Source organism: Mustela nigripes, chromosome 3 (assembly GCF_022355385.1).
Source record: "Mustela nigripes isolate SB6536 chromosome 3, MUSNIG.SB6536, whole genome shotgun sequence".
NCBI classification, from domain to species: Eukaryota; Metazoa; Chordata; class Mammalia; order Carnivora; family Mustelidae; genus Mustela; species Mustela nigripes.
Window position 1 is genome coordinate 92792331 of NC_081559.1, and position 18796 is coordinate 92811126.

Genomic DNA, 18796 nt, shown 5'->3' on the forward strand with positions numbered 1-18796 from the left:
ATTTTAAAAAACACTCTACTATAAGGGGGAAAGTCCAGAATAAATCACAACAAAAATATTTAGTCTTTAAATTCAATTTATTTGCCAAAATAGAATGGAAAAGTAGAAACAAAGTATTCATATTGAAAAGAGAGAGTGAGAGCCACTCGAGAATACGGAGGAACCCAAGTGTGAGGGGTATAAAAACAGACAGGAGAGTAATGTGAGTTAAGGAAGCACATAACTCAGAATGGCCAGTACAGACAAGCCATCCTCTGCTGCTTTAGGAGAATAAGAAGACTGGCTACAGTATAAAGAAAGGAAAGAAAAATACGTGATACCCTCAGTTACAACTTTTGCACTTCTAATCCTAAAATTTCTTGCCTTGATGCATGGGGATTGGAGTATGAGTGACAGGGAAGGCAAGACTGTAGATGAGAGAAGATATGAAGGAGAAAATAATGGGTGTAAGAGATTATATAATTATATTATCAATTCAATAGGCAAAGTTAATGTCTTTAAATATTTTTTTTCAGGGAGGGAAAACAATTTCCCTAATCCAGTATTTCTCAAACTTGTCACTGTATCACTGGAAGTTTTCAAACTCATATTTATGTGGCTGTTCCCAGCTTCAAAAAACTTTTGTTTCAATTGGTCTGGTGTGCAGCCCAAGTATTGGGATATGCTAAAATCCCTCTAAGTGATTCCTATGTGCTGTAACATTTGAGAACCACCATTTTAATCCTTTAGTACTTTCTTCCTAATAATAACTGGCCCAAAACCAAGTTTATTTAATGTTTACAAACATGGCCAAAGTACTTTAAGTGAAACAAGGCTCACCAACTGTGTTTGTATCGTCAAAGGTTTTCAAAAACCTAAATACATTTCAATAGGGGATTGATTAAATGTAATGGAAAACTGTGCAGCAGAATGTTACCTTTTTCTTAAAACAGTGGTATCAAATTTAATACTATTTTATTTTTAAGTAGCATTTTATCAAATATATATATACATTCTTTAAAATATCAAATAACACTGAGAGGCATAATGAAGTATTAAAAAAAAAAAGTTCTCCCCTTTCTGCTTGTTCTGCTTGTCAAGTAACTGTTTTGAAACTGTTTTTCTTTCTGCTGATACTGAGCACCAGATTTCTAAATAATATACTTCTATATCTTAATTCATCAATTTTGGACATTATGGACTAACTTCTAAGGAAATTAAGGACACAGGTCTCACTACTCCTGAAGATTTCTTATTTCAAGTTCAGAAGGAAACTGCTGGGTTCCTATCCAACATTTACCCTCGATCTAAGACATTAACCCCATCACGGTGATCCATTCTCCCTGACAGAAATTTAGTTTTAGGTGTGAGCATGTAACTAATCACGCTCATGGAGAGTTGGTGGCAAGTTTTCTGCAGAGTTACTGGGCGAGGTTTCCTAGATCCTAAGAAGAAGACTTCAGAAGAATTTTTTTTATTTTTTTTTTCTGTTTCTGGGCTTTCTCATAACTGAATATAATGCTTGGAACTTCTGCGGCCATCTTGTTAATCTGTCTGAGGATAAAGCCAGAACAAAGGAGTGGAGAACTAAACATCTGATGAGAAGTGGAGCCTAATCCTGGCCAGCACTGGGGCAATTTCCTATCTCAGACTTCTTTTTATGGGAGATAGTAAATTTGAATTTTGGTGAAGCCAAAATGAGTTGGCATTCCCTTTTACAGTTCACATATATCTTGAATATCCCTCAGTTCAGTTCTCTTCATCATGCAATATAATTTTTGTTAAACCAATAATTCAGCATCTGTGTTTTACATCTATATATGTTCTGTTCAGTGATAAACAATAATTATATTTGCTTTTCTATGCAATATTTAATGTTCTTGGAATTTAAAATACATATCATTTTTCATTTGCTTAGTTTGCTTTGTGTCTGTAGTTTTCTATTCCTACACCACACATGAGGTCTTTGAGCCAGTCTTCCACATGGGAGAACAAATCTAGGGTGACCATGTAATTTAATATGCTTCAACACTTCTGAAAGTGAAAGTGTGTGTTATCAATGATTACGCCAGAACCACAGGTATAAATCAGGATTGTACTGAGAAAACCAAGACATGCAGTTTTCATAAATATACCTAATAATCTACCAACGCTTTTTTTAATTAAAGGTCTTTTTAATTAAGGTCTCTATGGATCTTGCCTTCTCAAGCTATAAACTAGACCAATTACTTTCTAGATGAGTTAGCCTAGTTCTATAACTTTCCATTACAGACCTCCTGGATAGTCCTTTCGTCTTATTCCTCCATGTTTTAGATACCCTGTGTCTAACTCTCATGTTTTCTCTTTATTTACACAGAAAATATTTTCCAGTAGTTTCTGCTTTCTTGGTTTACTCCACTGTATTGTTGAAACACATCATTAAGTAGCTTCGTTAAAAAACAGTTTTTGAAATAGAGAGGTATGAAAATCTCTTTATTCTACATTTAAGCTTAATTAGTAGTTTACTTAAACCATTAAAAGCTATGATATACTACCTTATAGACCCCAAAGTGCCTCTCCAGGAGCCCAATGAAATTTTTATTCCATTTTTTGGTATATAAGCCGGGTTTTTTTCTCTCTCTTGCTCTCTTTGCAAAATTTTATGATGTTCTCTTTACTTCTGGTATTCTGTATTTCAGCATTTGTACTTTGACATAGATTTGTTTCTTTTCACTCACTGAGCTGGACATTGATAAAAATCTTTCAATCTAGTTACTGATATATTTCATTCCTGGGAAATTTCTTATTATTTCTTCCATTACTTCATCACCTTTTTCCAGCTTTGCCTTTCTGAAATTATTACTTCTCAAATGTTAGAACTCTGAAGTTGATTTTCTAAATGCTTTTATATCTTTCTTTTGTTTGCTATTCTCCCTTATATTTTTTCCTTTTTTTCTCCTTTTGTTTTGTTAATTTGGCTCTGAGCATCCTCATTTTTTCTTTCTAAACCTTTGACTTTTTTTTTGATTATGTTCATTATCTTTTTTTCATTATGTTAGCCAACATATAGTACATCATATGTTTTTGTTGTAGTGTTCATCGATTCATTAGCTGCATATAACACCCAGGGCTCATCAACACACAGGCCCTCCTTAATGCCTAGCACCCAGTTACCCCCCTCCCTTTTGTAACCCTCAGTTTGTTTCCTGGAGTCCAGAATCTCTTATGGTTTGTTTCTCCCTCTGATTTCTTCCCCTTTAGTTTTCCCTCCCTTCCTCTGTGGTCCTCTAGGCTATTGCTTATGCTCCACACATGAGTGAAACCATATGATAATTGTCTTTCTCTGCTTGACTTATTTCACTCAGCATAATCCCTTCCAGTTCCATCCATGTCGATGAAATGGTGTATATTCATCCTTTCTGATGCCTGAGTAATAGTCCATTGACTTTTTTTCTAATTAATTTTTAATTTTCTAGGGCACGTTGATATGTTTTTAAGTATCATGATATTGTGTCATGGATTCAATATTTTCTCTTATTTCTCTCAAGATACTGATTTTGTAAACTATTTTTTTGTTTTCCTGCATTGCTGCTACATCCCACGAGTTCCTTTTGTACATATGAGGTTGTTTAGTTGTTTTGTTACAACTTAGTTGTTCAACTTTTAAGTTGGAGTTTCTCCTCAAATGCATGGTTCTCTGGCTGTTCAATTATATCAAACACGAAATCCTGAAAAGCTAATTGGTACCTTGCCGGCTAGAGACCTTCACTTACAGAGATTAGGTTGTTGTTGTTGGTGGTGGTGGTGGTGTGTGTGTGTGTGTGTATGCGTGCGCACTTAAGAGTATTCTCTGTTCCCCAAATACAGGTATTTTCTATGTCTTTCCTCTGAGGGTATTCAGTCCCTATAAAGAAAAATCCTCTATGTCCTATCTGATGTGTTCTGAGAACAGGCAACACATGAGGGCTGGAGGTCTCCATCCATTCCTTCCTTTATACTTTCATTTATTTTCACAAAATTATTTTTACAGAAAAAATTACCTTTATAATTAAATAATAGTTATAAACTTGTATTATAAGAAAGGAAAATAGGATGAACTGATGAACAAATTACCTCAAAAATATATATTTTGGAGGAGCGTGAGGCGAACACCTAGGTGGCAGAGTTGGGTTAAGTGGCCGGCTCTTAGTTTCAGTTCAGGTCATGATCTCAGGATCATGAGATCGAGCCCCACGTTGGGCTCCATGAGGAACCCAGAGTCTGACTGGATTCTTTCTCATTCCCTCTCCCTCGCCCCTTTCTGCTCGTGAGTGTGTGTGTGTGTGTGTGTGTGTGTGTGTGTGTGTGTACACACATTTTTGAGATCCCACAACATGCAAGTCATACGTTTGAATCTCTCTAAAGTTCAAAAATTGTTACGATTAAATGTTTACTCCAAAACAGTTCACAGTCTACTATAGGGAAAGACATTGACGTAACTAACTTTAGAATAAGATCTCCACATCATGGTCTTACAGAGAGGTATGTCCAGCAATGGAGGTAATTCCCTAACTCATGCTGAGAGGCAAAAGGAAGTAGTCTAAGGGTAGAGCAGATGTTTCTCACTAAAGGGGCCTGAAAAGGGTTTTGAAAGTGAGCTAGATTTTATAAGATGTAAAGGATTTTAGAAGGTTGAAATCAGACAGACAAAGAAGTAAAGGAGAGCTGACAGGGCAAAGTCCAGACAGAGGCAAGGAAATCAAGGAAAAAATTGTTACTAGAAGAACAGCAAGGAGCTCAGTAGCTAGCAGAGTTACAGGAGCTCAAGATGTGAGTAGAAACTTGCAAATGGAAGACTGAGGTCACCCAAGTAGCATCTTAAATTTTAAGGTAAAAAGTTGGGTTATTTTCTCGGGGCAATTGAACAGTGTTAGTATTTTTTTTATTTAATTAATTTTTACCACAGGTTGGGTAGCATGCTGTGTACTTTTCACATTACAAAATACTCAAGCTGTTGTTTTAGAGATGTGATTCTTGTTGCCAAGTGTGAGGCAGATGGGAGGTGAGAGAAACCAGAGGTCAAATAAGAAAGAGTTAAAAGGCTTTCGTTGTCTCCTTAACAGCTGAAACAAAAATCAATCAAAGATGAAATAAGACCTAAATTTTAAAAGCTTCCAGAAAATATATATGTAACTTACAGCACAGGCTCAAGGTAGGAAAGAAGTTCTTAAGCAAGGTTTTATTTTTTTATTTTTTTAAAGATTATTTATTTATTTATTTGAGAGAGAGACAGAGAGAGAGATCATGAGCGAGGAGAAGGTCAGAGAAAAAAGCAGACTCCCCGTGGAGCTGGGAGCCTGATGTGGGACGCGATCCCGGGACTCCAGGATCATGACGTGAGCCGAAGGCAGTTGTCCAACCGAGCCACCCAGGCATCCCTTAAGCAAGGTTTTAATTGTAAATATTGATATTTGTCACCATTACAATTAAGAACTTTTGTTTTTTAAAAACACCACAAAGAAAACAAAAATACAGACATACTGGGAAAATACATTTGCAGCATATACATCTGAGGTCTCTTCCCAAATATATTTAAGGAATTCGTAAAAATTAATAAGAAATAAAGAGAAAACAAAATAGACAAATAGGCAAAAATATCTGAACAATTATTTAACAAAAAAGGAAATCCAAATGTCCAATAAATAAGAAAAGACCCTCCACTTTGCCTATAATAACAAAAATGTAAATTAAAACTATAAAAAATGCCTTTAAACACATATCTGTTCATACACAGACATACACACCCACAAATAAAACCGAAAACTTTTTACTTATTTATTTATTTATTTATTTATTTATTATTTGACAGAGAGAGACACAGGAAGAGAGGGAACACAAGCAGGGGAGTGGGAGAGGGAGAAGCAGGCTTCCCACTGAGCAGAGAGCCTGATGAGGGGCTCGATCCTAGGACCCTGGGTTCATGACCTGAGCTGAAGGCAGACGCTTAAGGACTGAGCCACTCAGGCGCCCCAAAACCAAAAACATTTTAGAGCTTGATAATATCATGTATTATTACAATATGAAATAATATTGATGTCCACATAATGCTAAAACAAGTATAAATTGGTTTAATTATTTCAAAAAAGAGCTTGCCACTCACAGATTAAAGATACACATGGCCATCAAATCCATGCCCAGATAAAAATCTCACAGAAGGGCGCCTGGGTGGCTCAGTGGGTTAAGCCGCTGCCTTCGGCTCAGGTCATGATCTCAGGATCCTAGGATCGAGTCCCGCATCGGGCTCTCTGCTCAGCAGGGAGCCTGCTTCCTTCTCTCTCTCTCTGCCTGCCTCTCAGTGTACTTGTGATTTCTCTCTGTCAAATAAATAAATAAAATCTTTAAAAAAAAAAAAAATCTCACAGAAACTCATCCATATCTGCATCATGATATGTTCATAATATGTTCCAAACAGTATTATTTTTAATATTAAAAATGGAACCCACCCAAATGTCCATTAATAACAGAATGGATAAATAAACTGTGCGAAATTCATTCAACGGAATGCTATATAGCAATAAGAACATACAGCAACATGACACCATATGGATCTCAGGAACACAGTGGAGTGTAAGAAGCCAATCAAAGAAGATCCATATCTTTAGTGATAACTTAATAAAAGAAATGAAAACATTATCACAAATGTCAGAAAAAGTGTTTCCCTCTGGCCGAGAAGGAGTAGATTATGATAAGGACAGGCACATGTGGGTACAGGCAATAATCTATTTCTTGGCCTGGGTTGATGTCTCATGGCTCACATTATGATTATTCTTTAAACTTTCATTTATACATATTTTCCTCTAAGAATCTCTAACAACAAAGATAAAATAAATACTTACATAATTTGAAATTCATGAATATGACAGGAAAGTGGCAGAAAGAAGCGCTGGAATGGGCTGTTTCAACAATAGAAGAGAAAGGACTTGGGGTTTTGAACTATGGCCATGGAGGGGAAGGGAATGGCACTGGGAATTCCCACAGCACAGGTGGAGTTAATCAAGTTTGGTGAATGGTTGTATAGAATAACAAAAGGAAACAGAAGAAGTGAAGATGTCTTGGGGCCCCTGGGTGGCTCAGTCAGTTAAGCATCTGACTCTTGATCTCATCAGTCATGGGATCAAGCCCTGCTTGGGCTCCACATTCAGCATGGAGTCTGCTTTTCCCTTTCCCTCTACTCCTCTCTCTGTTCCTACCCTTGCTCTCTCTAAAATAAGTAAATAAAAGCTTAAAAAACAAAAAACAAACAAACAAAAAAAAAGGAAATGAGGGTGGCTTCAAGACTGTATTCTGGTAACTGGCAAGGAGAGGCAAGAGAAGAAGGCCAGCAAGTTAGCAGGAGAAAGGTGGGACAGGTGACAGGAACAGCTTGAACATATTCATATCTCTGTGTAGCAGCCCTACAGAGATGTCCACAACTTCAGACATACTTGTTTAGAATATAATTCCACTGCAATCATTTATTTCAAAGAGCTAACCAAGAAATCCTTTTTTTTTTTTTTAAATATCTCCCTCCTGCAAGGTCCCATACTGAGTACTACAGATGATACGATAAGGCATAAACAGCAATCTGTTTCCCAGGAAGCTTATAATTTAGCCAAGGGCAGGACATGTAAAAGGAAATGGCAGCTAAATAAAAGACAAGGCCAAAGGAATTACAGAAAAGATGAGTGATAGAGAGTTTAGTGGGGGAGGAAGAAGAAAGGAAGGGAGAGAGGGAAAGAGAAAGGAAGGATGAATTGGTGGGTAGAAGAGAGAGGGAATCATTTACAAGAAGTATTTTTGTCTTGGAACATGAAGAGGGCTTAGGAAGAAGGAAAGTCATTCCAGACAGGGAAGGTGTTTACTAGCAGAGTAGAGGACACTAGGCAGCTAGAATTTGAGAACAACAAAGACAATGTGGGAATGGTGGATCGGAGCCAGATTTTTTTCAGCAGCCAAACAGAAGATAAGAAAAACAAGAAATCAACTAGGTCAGAGATCAGGCCACTAAAACAGGACACAGATACAGACCTAGGCTCACATGTGGCAGCAGGAATGGAAGAAAAAGAATGGACTTGAGAAACGTTGTTTAGAAAGAATGAATATAGAGTTGATTTGGAGGAGAGAGAAAAGCTAAAGCCACCTCTGAGACATGAAGTATAGACAGCATGATCCCTGAGACCACTGGGAGAAAGAAATCAGAAAGGAAGATTCTGGAGAGGGAGAAGAGTTCAATCTTAAGCACAGGGAGGATAATGAAACGAAAGCTCATGAATTAAGCAAAAATGCCCAATAAGAGCATTTACTTGGAAAAACAAGTCAGCAGAAGAATGACGTATGCACAGAAAAGGGAAAGCTGGATCTAGAAAAGGACAAAAGATCTCTCTAATGAATTTATTGAAACGGTATGTACTGAGCACCAACCCCATGCGATCCTACCATAGGAACTTCAAGTTAAGAAGATAGGAAAACAGTAACAGAAGTGAAGGTCATTCATGAGTGTAACAGGTAGGAAGAGAAGAAACCCTTAAAAATGACTATGATTAGCACTTCCCCACATCACCCTGGCAATCACGGGTGTCATTTTCAATTTCAGTTATACAAGAGGAACAATTCCTAGAGACCAATTGTGTGCCTAGAGCTAACAATATTGTATTTACACTTAAAAATCTTTTAGGAGGGGGCACCTGGGTGGCTCAATGGGTTAAAGCCTCTGCCTTCGGCTCAGGTTATGATCCCAGGGTTCTGGGATCGGGCCCCGTGTCGGGCTCTCTGCTCAGTGGGGAGCCTGCTTCCTCCTCTCTCTCTCTCTGCCTGCCTCTCTGCCTACTTGTAATCTCTGCCTGTCAAATAAATAAATAAAAATCTTAAAAAAAAAAAAATCTTTTAGGAGAGTAAATCTCATGTTAAGTGTTATTGTCACCATAAATGTCATTAAAAGATATATTCCAATAAAATAAAAGACAAAAACCAGAAGGCAAAGGAAAACCAAATTATCTCAACAAGACAGTAAAAAGTTTAAAAAAAAAAATAAAAAAAGAAGAAGAAGAGAAAGAAAAAAAGAAAGAAAAAGAAAAGAAAATGGTTGAGGAAAGACTGACAGAGATGTCAAGAGAACAAATGAACTGTTTAAAAGGCCATGGGTAAACTTCCGGAAAGCAGCTTCATTAATATGAAGTAAAGGGAAGACATTTGGGAAGGAGGGTTCCGCCTACTGCCTCCTCTCCTACAGCACTTTCCTCATGGCTGATCCTTCATCTCCTTCAGACCTTCAAATGCCATCTTCTTAGTAAGACCTTCCTTTAATCCTCCTATTTAAGACAACCCTCTCGGCACTCCCCATACTGTTTGCACTGCAGCACTTAACACCATATATGTTACTTCCTTTTATCTCTCTGTCATCTGTCTCCCCCAATATAGACTCCATGAGAGTAGGGATTTCCAACTCATGATCGTAGTTCCAGTGCTGAGATCAGGGCCTCCACACAGGATGACCTCAAATAGAGTCAAGAGGAAGGAATAGTCACTGTGTTACACAAAAGGCCAGATAATAAGAGGTCAGAGAACTGACAATAGGATTTTTAGAATATGACTTTAGCAAGGGCATCAGTTATGACTGATCATAAGATCAGTGTGAAAACTATGTGACTACAGTGGGTAAAACCGTTAATGGGTAGTGAAGAAGTAAATAGAACATGTATACATTGCCCTCCTAAGAAAGTCTGCAACATAGAAAACAAGAGAGAAGGCTGTGTTTGCTTTGTTGTGAGATAGGAGAGGTTATACATTATTGGTATAAGAATGAGAATGTTCAAGTAGAAAGGGAAAAGGTTACTAAGGCCAAATAAGAAGAACAGTAAAGTCAGACTCTTGAGAAGTCAGAAAGGGGTGGATTCTGGTGCGTAGTTTGAGGTGGCCATGAACAGAAGTAGAGACAATGACCCCATTGGGAAAGGCAGCAAGGCCTAGCATAGGTGCAAGGTGACTCAAGATGAGACAACTCTTTTCGAATTCCTTTCTCAGTGGAAGGAGAGCAGAGTCTGCTGAAGATTTAAGAAAAGAAGACATGAAACGGTTGTCTTGACCATAAGAGAGTAAATGTCCTAAGGGGTTGTGAAAGAATCCCTAGGTACGCCCAAGTGTCTGTGGGAATTGTGTTGTATGTAATTTTAAGTGAGAACAGTCAGCCATACAATTGTGGATCCTCTCCCAGGCTATGTTCAGTTGCCAGGGTACAACTGGAGAACAGATGAAGGGTTGAGTTTAACCACTATGACTGGTGATACTTTCTGTCAAACAATAACGTAGTGCTGTCTATAGTTGTGACCCAAAGAAACAGCAGATCTTCATGGGGCCTTGGCCTCACCATTGAGCATTTTGACACGCACAAACATAAAATCTAATAATTAAAAGGAATTATGTACTCATACATCTCAAAGAACACTTGAGATCTAACTCAAAACACAACAGATACCACTTCCTTATCCTGTTGCCGGACTCTGTCCCTCAGGGATACCCTTGAAACTTTTTACCACATCTTCCAACCTTCCTGGTCAAAGCCTCAGTGACACAGGGTTTGTGCAGTCTCTGAGCTTCCCTCTTCATTTCCCTTCTCTGTTACCCTCATTCTCTGGAACAAATCACAAAGCTTTCCAATACAAACTGCCTCTCTTCTTCTCCTTTCCTTCTGTACTAATTACACTGACCTGCAAAACAAACGGAGGGGTGGGATGGGTGGAGTGTTAGGGAGTGTGCAATGTCAAATGGTCGACCCAAAGTCTTCCATAGCAAGCAGGAACACGAAGCAGTGCTGAATATTGATGCATTCATCCTTGTTACATAGCTTTAGTTGTGTCATTCTTACCCCAAAAGCCAATATTTTGACCTACTGCCTCTATCTCCAGAATACGTGTAATATTCAGAACCAGTAATGTAATCTCCATTCATCATTCTATTACAATCTCTACTCTGACCCTCTGTTGAAAGGAACAAAAGAATAACAACAAAAACCTGGGTTTCAAAATGAATATTTTATGAGCAAAACTGAAGTATTAGCTTTTATGTTCCTTCGTGCAAACTAGGTATGTTTTGTCGATGGCAAAAAATAGCCCCCAAAACATGTTATTTCCTTAAGGAAAGTAATAGATCAGTTATCTTTATTAAATTACATTTCTCAGCAAAAATATATCGTATTTTCTGTAGTACTTTCATATTGTTTCACTCAGGACTTTTCTTCAAGTGTCTTGGGAGTATTTCTACACTGAGGTCCTGAGGAAGCATCTCAAGTCCAGGAATTCCTCTGCCCTCCCTTTCTTCTAGTCTCCTGTCCCTAGAGACTCTTTCTTTGTCTTCAGAGGCTAACAGCACATAGAATTCTGTGGAGGCCCTGCCCTCCTCCTTTTTGCTCAAGACTGACAATGGAGGAGGGCACAGCCAGCACAACTTTTCTTAACTCACCAGTTTAAAAAGCAAGGTCTTCAGCTTTTAAGAATTTTATCATATATAGTAAAGAAACAGAAAACATATTTTAATAAAGACAGTAGATTTGTTTCCTATTGCTGCTGCAACAAATGACCACAAACCTGGTGGCTTAAAATAACAAAGACTTAGTGTCTTACAGTTCTGAAGGTCACTCGGGTGAAATGGGTCTCACTAGGCTAAAATCAAGGTGTCAGCAGGGCTCTGCTCCTTCCAGAGGCTCTAGAAAAGAATCCATGTACTGACCTTTCACAGTAAGAGGCTGCCTAGGATCCTGCCCTGTGGCCCCCTTTCCATCTTTCAAGCCAGCAATCACTGATCTAGTCTCCTTCATGTACATCACTCTGTCTCTCTCTTTCACACATAAGGACTCTGGTGATGACCTTCGGCCCATTCAGAAAATCCAGGATCATCTTTCCATCTCAAGTTCAGCCGATGAGCAACATCAGTCCCATCTGTCACTTGAATTGTCCTTTGCTATGTAACATAACATATGCCAGGTTCCAGAGATGAGGTCAAGGTTATCTTGGAAGTAGGGGGATGGTACATTACTCTACCTACCACAGATACAAACATTACAAAATTGAAGCAATGGTTTCAAGTTCTAAAATTCCTTTTCTTGGGTTCTTGATTCCCTTGATGATATAGTAAATAACTGGAAGTGGTAGCAGACATCTATCCTCTTCCACTATTACAGAAGATGGAGCTTCTCACGATGCACCATTCGTGAACAGCCCACATGGACTCCCCTCCTCCATGATCATTTATCTTGCTTAAATATAAAGGTAAAGGGGCGCCTAGGTGGCTCAGTGGGTTAAAGCCTCTGCCTTCAGCTCAGATCATGATCCCAGGGTCCTGGGATCGAGCCCCACATCAGGCTCTCTGCTCAGCGGGGAGCCTGCTTCCCTTCCTCTCTCTCTGTCTGCCTCTCTGCCTACTTGTGATCTCTGTCAAATAAATAAATAAAATCTTTAAAAATAAATAAATAAATAAATAAATAAATATAAAGGTAAAGGTAGAATAAATCCATAATAATAACAGCCTCCCTGTGTCAAGCCGCACATGAATATATCTAAAGACCTCCATATTAAAGGACACCAAGTTTTGCCCAGAATGATCCATTATGGGCTTTTCCTCTTTGTGTTACTATTTTCACTGAAAAACATTGACCTAAATGTTAATATAATAGTTAAGTTAATATAATAGGTTTCCAGGGCACCTGGGTGGCTCAGTGGGTTAAAGTCTCTGCCTTTGGCTCAGGTCATGATCCCAGGGACCTGGGATCGAGCCCCACATCGGACTCTCTGCTCAGCAGGGAGCCTGCTTCCTCCTCTCTCTCTACTTGTGTTCTCTGTCTGTCAAATAAATAAATAATATCTTAAAAAAAAATAATAGATTTCCATGAGAACCAGAATTTCTAAGTCTTCTGGCCTTACATTTTCAAACATGCCATTGGTTTTTATACCCCCTGCGAGTTCACATTTCATCCTCTACTCTTCTGTTTGTGGAACCGTAAGTGACAAATACAGCTAAAACCTATCTCTCCATAAAAGATTCAAGGTAGAAAACTTACTGGATACGGAAGGCCTGATATGAGAGGCTATGCGTTAAAGCTGTCCTTTGAACAGCATTCTTTAGAAATGGCATTGAAATTATTCACTTCAAAGAATGGAGTGAAGCCAAAGGTGCTCAAAGAAAGGCTAAAGGCACTCCCATCCCAAAGCTATCCTGTTGTTACCAGCAATGATGAACAAAGATCACGGAAACCCTGTATTTGGAAAATATATTCCACTGAATGCCCTCAGATGAGTACGTATAGGTCACTATCTTCTGCACTATCACTTTGAATGCAAACAAACAACCCAGAACTCTCTGACTCAAAATGGTTGGATTTTGGCTTTTAGTTCTAAATCTGGCTGGTAATAACTCTGAAGCAAGTGTGACTTCCTCTAATACAGTGTGCTAGTTCTTTTCCTAAACTTAATCTCATTCCTGCCTCTGAAGCCCCCCTCCAGAGTTTCTCTCTTGCTAGTCTTCAATTCTAGTTGAGGACAAATGTCAAAATTATTTTAACTGAATTAGCACAAAAGCAAACCTTGCTATCTCTGCAATGTATTTGTGGAGGTAATTTGTAGGGCTGTGACTACCTCCCTCCCCTTTCACAGGTATTCTATTTCTGCTCACCTAGATTTCAGGCTGAAAAACCCCTGGTGAAGGAGGAATAATGGCTTTAAGTAACTTCAAGTTCACATGCTGCCAAAAAATCAACAAGGAAACTCAAGATGATTTCTCTGACCAAATAGAAAGTGTTATTCGAAAAAGTTCACAAAATGACTGTTTTGACAACCAGGTAATTTTAAGAGAAGTGGAAAGTAGTAGGTTTTTACAAAACCCATGTTTAGGGACAAAGTGAGGCAGTAAATTCAGGGAAAGGGAAGTTCTATGACAAGAAAAGTTAGGACATCCGAATGTAGTTTCAGCAATTCACAGAGACAAATGCTATAAATTGGACTGAAGGAAGCTAAGCTGCTGGTCAAGAGGGAGCAGCCGCTTACCTTTTTCAGTGTCTACTTCCCCACGCAAGCACAAGTAGCAGTCGGGGAAGAAGGAAGTACTATCAAGGAAGCAAGAAATTATTTAAAATGGCATAATGACTGAAGCAATTGAGTTGAAAATGTAAGATATCAAAGCAGCTCATGGCTCTAGAACGTGCTAAAGATCACCTCCAATATCTGTGACTCTGCCACTGATACCACTTGAAACCAGTTCCACTTCTGAAAGAACATGCCAGAATCCCAAGTTGGGAGGAGTATAAAATTCAGGTGCACCGTCCCCCCCATCTCACCCCACCACTACCTCATCTACTGGTATTACCATACTCTTGGAGTCTTGTCTGGCAGAAACCATTCTAGAAAAAGCTCAGTCCACTTCAGGACGGTTCTATGAGGCTGTTCTGTCTTAGAGTAACCTGAAACCAGCCTCCAAAAAGCAGGCCCAGTTCTGTTCTCCAACGCCACTCAGAATACGTTACTCACTCTCCCACGTAAATATCATTCCAATATTTAAAGGCAGTTAGGTTTGCCATGACTCTTCATTCTTCTAAGGCAAAAATCCCAATCCCTCAGAACAGTGAAAAGCACTCTCCCCATGTTCTGATTTACTCTGAACCCCACCCTTTTCCAGCACCCCCTCCCCCTACCACCATGCCAAGCAACTGATTCTGCAGAGGTGGCCTCATTACCCTTGGATGAAAGGTGACTATTACCTTCTGAGTTTGGGGTTTTGAATCTAGATGAAACCAGTCTACAACTGAATCAATGCATCCAAATTAACCATTTTGGCCACTACACCGGGTTGTTAAATCATATTGTGCTTGCAATCAACTAAAACCACTCAATCACTTTCACAGTGCTGCGGATAAACCACACGTCTCCTTCATCCTGTGCTCCCAAGGTCTGCAGTTTATTTGAAGGACACGACCATGGGTCTTTACTTCTAGAAATCCTTAGAGCTACTTTTGCTTTTGGATTAAAAAAAACTGTGAGTATCCAATATTTGCATTTTAATAAATTCCAAAATATCTTTATCTTCTCTCCTCATTCATTCCATTTGAAATTGTTTCCGCCAAGTAAATTACAATGAAAATATTAATTTGTTTTTGTAAATGTAGTAAAATGCTGTAATTAATAAGAAAAACAGGCTTGATAAATCTTACCAGTGTATACAATTATAAGAAATCATAACTGTTAAATTTCATCTTGTTACTTACAAATAATTGTTTTAATTATTGAAGACCTGTGTGTATCCTGATTTAGATATGCAAAATATCACTCCTCACTTTCAGTTGTGTATCCAACTGATAAATATCTCCATTACTGGCTAATTTCAAGACATTAAGAAAAATAATGACCAGATTAAAGCGACCAAAAGCCCTAAGGCACACTGTTAGCCACAAGTAAATATTGCAACTTCTATCATCACAATCTCAGTATGGTCTTTCTATGAGTCAGGGGTCTCTCTAGCTTTGGACTATCATTTGGCTCAAATGTACATACCACAATAATTCAGATGAGTGCTTTAATCCAGACACAAAACACAAAACTCAGGAGGTTCTCTACAACATAATAACAAAGAAAATAAAATGCATTAGACCAATGAAACTGTATTTATCAAGACTCTGCTCTAAGTTCCAAAAAATATTATTAATAATAATGACTACTAATAATGAAATGGTCAAGCCAAAAAATAAATTGTGTTGGCCCATGTCACTGAAAATCTAAGGTAGTGGCAGCAGGACACTAGGCTCACAATGTACCATCAGGACCTCACTATCAATCTCTCAGCTTTGCCCTTCTCCATGCTGGCTGCACAAGTAGCAAGATGGCTGCCAGGAGTTACTATCAACCTATGTCCTATCAGAGTCAATTCTTGAATGGTAATACCTGCCCAAGACCCAGGAATAAATAAATGAACCAGCACTGGGACTAAATGACACACATTACCCAGGGTAAGTCACATGCTGCTGTCTAAACCCTGCAAGGAAGCCCTTTTTGAACACTGTGAGGAAAGCAGTGGGAATTTGAACTACTGTCACCAGAGAAAGGGGCAGTGGTCACTGGATGGGCTCAAACTTCAAATGACCACTGCATAAGGTTAATAAATGTCTCATGGTACATTATCCACAGAAGAACACTGGGCCACAGGAAAAAAAAAGCAGGGCTGCTATGGGTCAGACCAGTAGGCAAACTTATGTTTCCAGGTGCAAACAGCCAAGTCATCTCCCCCAGTTTGCAAAACATGCAACCACGTTTTCCATTTCCAGTGTGAGATTCATTCTCACTTGGGACCAAACTGGCATTGTATGCTGTTAAATAATTTATTTTGCTGACATGAAGTTAAAAACCAGTCATGTCTGCCTTGCAAAGTACCTTTGAGATCAAAGATTTAGTTTGGGATTCATGCAGCTGACTTCCTTACATATTTAAAAAATTTAGGGTAAATTTAATCTTACTCCATGCCTGATTTATTTATTAAATTTCTACTGCCTAAGAGTAAGAACTTTAATTTTTTTTTTTATGTGCAAGAAAGCATGTAGTTTCTACATTCCTCTCTTCTGCTGTCTCCTATGACGGAAATCCAGACACAAAATCTGGATTTTGCATTCATATCCTTCATATATAACAATCTAAATATGTTCTATACCAATTTAAAATTGGAAAAAATTTAATTAAAAAAGAAAAACTGACATCCTGAACTTAAACCTAATGATATTAAAAAAAAAATTTTTAAGGCAACTTTAAAGGAACTCTCTGATGGCTGATTCTGTGACAGGATTTCTTGAGATGGCATGTCTGTTTCTCTAAGAGTTTCTTTTTAAGGAGCATGGGAGGCTATTATTAACACACAGAAAGAATCTATAGAGAGATTATGTTGGTCATATCAAAACCAATTCCCTTCTGGAGTGAGGCTAATTTAGCTAGGTGATTTTCTAAATTAAGTTAAAAACAATTTGGTGTTATAGGCTGAAACTTATTCAGTTAAAGATCTAGGTAAACAATATTTCTCTAAATTTCCATTTATACATCAGCTCTATCAAGGTGACCCAATATATTCCAGCTATCTGAAAATCACCTTAAATTGCACACCGTTCTATTGCTAAGTCTTTAAGCTCAAACAAGGGCAGAATTCTCCCAAACTATAACTCAGATTCACTGGTGAGTGGTCCTCATTTCTGCATGGTTAGTATGATTGGTTTTCCCTTCACCCTCTATAATTGTCCTAGAGTTGCTCCAATAAAAGTCAATCCACATATATGAATTTGGAGGATAATAATAACTAAGAAGTACAAGATTATGACCTATTGATAAAAAGCAAAATGGGTTACCTCTAGAGCCTACTGAAATCATAAAGAAACTACTACAGACAACCATATGCAAATGCTTAATGAAATACAAAAAATCTGGATACTGCCGGCTAAAGCCTGAAAATCCAGAACTGCATTTCTTTATAATCCAGTAGAAGAAGCAAGAGAAACAATATAAATCAAAGAATATGAAAGTCTTATATGATGTTTTAAGAATAAGACATTCACTAACCTGTCAACATGTCAAATGAGGGAAATTACTATAAGATAAGTTGACCAAGAATGTCTGCAGAACATTGCTTTTTTTCTACTTGGCCACACTTTGATGGGTTTCTTCCAATCTCAGTGTAAACATCACCTCCTCAGAGAGCCTTCCTGACTCCAGAGTAAACCAGATTAGCCCCCTTCCCATTAAACTCCTACAGCAACCCATTTTTCTCTTTTGGAGACATTTCACAATTGAGACCCCGTAATTAATAATATAATAATTTTTTGTATCTGATTACTATATTACAAATTCAGTGACTATAGAGGTCATGGCCAATGCTTCCAGCACCCAACAGTGTGAATAAATAATCTAGTAAGTACTTTTTGAGTGAATAACTGAATGAACCACCTAACTCTCATTCCCTAGAATTTGACTCTAAAATGAAATCCTAAAGTTCATCACTCTTTAGATGACTGGGTAAGACTATATTTCTGACACATTGGTCACTAAGCAAATCTCTTCTCTCTTCAACTTTGAGCTCTAGAAATGTTGGCAATTTTGACAACCTACAGTACCTTAGAGAAAAATGAACACAGTAAACATGATGATGTCCATATGACTCTTAAACAGCTTTTTTTAAGGATAGAAATTATTAGGAGCTTTAAGAATAGATGCTTCTTTGCAGGCTTTATTGTGTACATTTGGGATTGATTAGATTAATTTATGAGGAAAGTGATGTTCAGTTAATGTACAAAGATGGTGAAGTGGCTCTGGGGTCATTTCTCTTTCCACTATGGAGCTCCATTTAATTGTGACCTTTGTGAACCCTTACTAATGCCTTTATACATTTGTACATAAGTGGCCTCATAGTGAAATAACTCTAGAAATCATCTCTACGTGCATAAGAAAAGCTTAAGTATGAGGCTCTACAATTCTTTCTTACCATTTCTCTGCTTGACTCTCTTATTACTTGGGTAGCAAACACTCTAGCCTAATACGAAAAGAAGTTCCCCAGGCTGAATATAGTAGTTCTTTAAAATAGCTTAATGTGTTCTTCAAAACCAGTAATCGGATTAAGCTGCAGTGTCTTCAAAGGAGTTAGCCAGCCTTGAAGCTCAATAAAGAAGTTTGTCTTTCCTGCAAAATTAATCGAAGAGTAAATTTTCATTTCTATAGAAGGGTCTGTTGCTGTCTATTCCTTTGTTCTCAGAGTACAAGTTAAAAACTATAAATGAAAAATCTGAACCATGTTCATTTTACTATTTTCCCCTCTG

General features: G+C 38.0%; 1 protein-coding gene across 1 annotated transcript in view; it reads right to left on the minus strand.

Moving 5' to 3' along the window:
- THSD7B (thrombospondin type 1 domain containing 7B) overlaps positions 1 to 18796 on the minus strand; it is a 717646-nt gene that overhangs the window by 631944 nt on the left and 66906 nt on the right. The gene's annotated exons all lie outside the window — the stretch shown is intronic.